Source organism: Anopheles darlingi, chromosome 3, assembly GCF_943734745.1.
Source record: "Anopheles darlingi chromosome 3, idAnoDarlMG_H_01, whole genome shotgun sequence".
In the NCBI taxonomy this organism is placed as follows: domain Eukaryota; kingdom Metazoa; phylum Arthropoda; class Insecta; order Diptera; family Culicidae; genus Anopheles; species Anopheles darlingi.
In genome coordinates this window covers 13,039,405-13,043,966 of record NC_064875.1, presented here as the reverse complement: position 1 = coordinate 13,043,966, position 4,562 = coordinate 13,039,405, and positions in this window count along the sequence as shown.

Below are 4,562 nucleotides of genomic sequence, written 5' to 3'. Positions count from 1 at the left end.
AAAAAAATGGAGCGAGCCTTGTCGGCAGAGCCTATCTTTAGTGCCATCTCGTCGGGGCTCCGTGGGACCGTTCCGGTTAAGGGCCGGGTCGGTCGGGACGGTTCACCGGAATGCATGTTTGACACATAGTGATTTGACACACCAACGCAAACATAACGATACGGCGCCATGGCCGGGCTCTAGGAACAAACGCACCCGGGAAGGATGAACGAAGAGTTAGCGCCGATTGCGTTGTTCGCGTTGAATGTGGTTTGTTCACTTCCAGGAAACAGGGATTCACCGATGTTTGGCAATTTTTCTGAGTAACAGAAAAAGTGAGCTAATTGGCAAAGTTCGTTTCTGACAGTTGCCGAAAATTGAAAGTGGCTTCCGGTGTGTTACATTTCAAATCAACTAGATCAATGACATAGCTGTACCGTAAAACGCGTGCAAGCTGCAAACAACAAGTGAACCAACCCGTTATTGAAGGTAATGAAAGTTGCTTTGTGCAACGCAGCAAGCTATTGCACTTCGGCAAAGCAACCTTTGATACATCGTTCAAGGTACAAGAAGTAAACAGAGGAGCGTTTCAGAGGTTTCCTAGTACTCCCTACTACACCTATGAATAGCAGCGAATATTACCGATCGTGCTAATGTTAGATGGTTATTGCTTTTAGCAGCAATAGCGAACACACCGGCACCGGATTCGTGCGGGTGTTCGGTGTCAATCGATTTGGCCCCATTTGGCTGTCATGTTCCATGGATTCGGATCCGGTCGAAGACTGGTGCATAAACCCAGCATCCATCAAACGCAGCTCGCGGCACCGTCGCGGCTATTGATGTTATTGAGTTGAGAAACCGAGGTGAGACCGTGCGAGAGGCACGCTCCGTGGATTGCAGATGTGGTTCCGTTTAGTGACCGCTTTTCCGCACCCTGTGCGCCCCGCTCACGGTACAACCATCGCGTAGCCAATTGGCGCAAATTATGCTCGTCTACGCGTCTACGCGTTGAATGTTGTTGCCCGAAATGCGCGACCGTGTCGAACGAACGTCATCGTTGCGGTGGAACGCGCTCGCCAAAGCTGGGCCGCCTCGCCTTGTACCGTAAGCTGTCACGCTGTGTGCGTTGTGCTAGGACGCGAGGGTGCCGTCCTGTGGGTGCCGTCCTGTGGGTGCCACATTCTATGGGGGGAGGGCGCCATGTTTGATACGAAGTTTGTTTGAGCGCCAGCAACTTCTCGCGACTTATCGCGACCGTCACTGTGCTGGTAAATACACTCGGGAGCGTGATATTCGCAGGAAATGGTAAAGAAGAAGAAGAAGAAGAAGAAGAAGAAGAAGAAGAAGAAGAAGAAGAAGAAGAAGAAAAAAGCGACAAATAATTTTGACCAATTGTCGGCCGCAAAGGTCTTCCGCAAAATCTTCCGTAAAGCTTATCGATATGTTTCGTTCCGAGTTTTTGGTGAGAAATTTTTTTTTGGGTTTTAGGAAAAACCGACTCGTGGGAAGCATAATTTTGAACGCAACCGTTGTGCTTAGTGACAAGCGACAAGCATGGGTGTGAGGGGGGTCCTCGTCAATCCTCCAGAGACCTTCTGCTGCTCGCTCGTGACCGTACTCGGTGACGTTGAAACCGAGTCGTGGCATCCAGAGATCCGGGGCCGCTTGGGAATGAGATTTTAAAAGCGTCCTTCTCCCCCCCTCCCCCCCTCTCGATTGGTATCTGTTTCCACCGAGGCAGTCCGGCCAACGGTTTATGTTTATTAAACCAAATTGAACCACCAGCTTTTGACAAGGGCAAGGTTTTCGGAGTGCTAGCAGCGATGATTGAGAAAAGGACAGAAACAGACACACAGCTAGCACGCAAATGATCAATTTATGCTGTCAATTGCGCTGGGTCGCTGGGTGGGGGTGGGCAATGTGTGGCATGACATGGCATGGCATGGCGGTGAATAACCTCGAGTTTTCCCCCCCTTCAATTCGGCTGCTTTGGCAGGATCTCATCCTGTCATGGTGCTGCGATGCTGTGGATATCGTGCGCTCCTGGAACAAGTGTCAGCGAAGGGGAAGACCGAGTGGTGAAGGTGGGGCGCGGCATATAAGAGATTTGATATGGCGCATGTTTTGATTCGCCATCGACTGGCGCAAATCCGACAAATGGTGACACGGAACAAGCGATCGTCCTTTAGCATTTGGGATTGAAGGGCAAAGCAAAGCGAAGGTTGTGGTGGGATGCAGCGACGAACTCGATGCTTCGAGCTGGTACACGTACCGAATGTTACCGATGAATCGATCGGAATAGATGGTTGGTCGATGCTACTTTAAAATTTTATCTCGGTTGTTGCTCGACCGGTCTGAGGACCGAGAAGAGACAGGTTAGACAATGTTTTTCAGTGTGAGTATTGGTTTAGATTGAAGAACGTTTAAACTTCTGACCGTAAAACATCCGTTTAAACAAATAACGGTGTTCATACTACAACGGAGTTTATTGATTTATCGATGATAGAATAGTCCTAATTGGAAATTATCTGTTAAATGCGGGATTTATAATGGCATTTATTTTGAATCCAGCCATACGTTTTTATATGGCTTGTTCTTAATAAGCCATTGGGGTTTAAATAAGATATTGGTAAGATCAATTTCCAACAGTGGATAGCAATGGTTTTATGTTCTTTGATATTTGAATTATGAAAACATACTTCATTGTGATTCGTTTATTGCTATCTAATAGATTATCTATTTCTTGCTCGAAAGCCTTTGAAAGTTGAAAGCAGCCGTATGGGTTAGTTATTCGAATGCATTATTTGACTTATTCAGTAATAGTGCAAATTAGCAAAAATATTCTATAAATTGTATTATTAATTGATTTGATGCTTGAAGTACGTAAACGACACACTAAACAATAATTTATATCATTCATATTCTTCTTGAGCGTAGCTTTTAATTTTTCTTAAATTTTTCTTTTTTAATTTTTCCTGTTTTTTGTAACTTAAATCCTCCAAAGACAGTATATGCAATTTATTGATGTATTATATGATCCCTCCTCCCTCTCTATAAAATTTACATATACACCTTTATGGCTTTACTAAAAGCAATGTGCTATCGGTTAAACGAGCTATCCGTTTTTTAATCGGCTTAGGCTCACACATTTCCCAATGATTTTGATCCCGTTTCATATTTCATTTGAGCATTCATGCCGCAAAATGTGAAACAACTCCATCGTTTGGAGGCATTCCTGCTCCTGATGACTCCTCCGATTCAACCGTAGTGCAACTTTTGCACAATTTGTGAGCAGAAGTGGTTTACATGATTGATTCGTTTCGTACGCATAGCTGACCATGTCCTCATGTCCGTTTCCCATAATCAACATAGCCTGAGGCTGCCTTTCTGTCCTGACGCACAGCAGCACTAGGACAGGTTGTGGCAAATATGCGGTTGGAACCTGTAGGCCACCTAGCATGTCCTAGTTTCCGAGCCTACGCCATTTAAACGCTCGATTTAGCAAATGAAAATGCAAACAACCGACCTTCCTCAAACGCATGGAAAGAGAGAGAGAGCGATAGAAATCGGAAAAGCGGGTTGACCGAGGTAGCAGGGAGTTTGCTTCTATCGCGAGAACCCGAGGAATATAATTAATACCGTAACTTTTTGGGGCAATGTAATTTCCGTGTGCAATCAGTGCGGTTTGTTTAGTTCCCAAGCGCGTCTCCTTTCGTCCGTTCAGGACACACCGTTGGTCGTACCGTAGGTTTCCGTTCATGGAAGGGAATTTTTGGTGATGAATTCGGTTTTGTCGACACAGCACAGGTAGTGTAGCGGGTTGTCTAGCAGGTATTCCGTGTGTCTCTGAGAAGCAGGAATAGTGGATCAGGGTTTCAATGAAAAAAGAAATTAAAAAGAGATGAATACTTGATGTGATTTATCTGAATAATTCCTGAAATGTTTCGGTTTCTCGTTGCCTAGGTTTCAGAGTGATGATTCAATATTAAGCTCGAGAAACAAGGAACAGAAATTCGGACTAAAATGAGTAGAGGAACGCATTTCGATTAAGAGATTAAGATTTTAATAGCGTGTTAGTAAGTTAAAAATTTTCCACATAATCTAATCTTAAAGAGGTGGATATAGAAAAGGCTGAGCATATCTCGATTTCAGTGCCAGAGACCTCTGCATCAATGGTCAGCAACATTTCTACTTCAAAAGCACACCCATGCTGGGCATCGGCTCTAGCAATGAATTATTACATCTTCTTTACTCCTTCATTGACATCATCAACACCATCATCATCATCATGATCTACATTCCTTGTCCTTAAGCGGACATACCGAAGAGTGCTGGTGGTGCTATTGCTATGCGTGCACCAGTGCTTCGGTATGTTTCAACGATGGCGCCGATGTATGTATGTGGCTGCGGTTCATGGCTTTTTGGAATGCAATTTACATAATCGAACGCAACGGAAACCGACCGATCACATTCACCATTCGCCTCAGTTCTCTCATCTGCGTGTTTAAACACACGCACACAAACCAACACTACTCACCACTACACCCTGTTGGTGAGTTGGAGGAGTAAACCCCCGTTCTCCT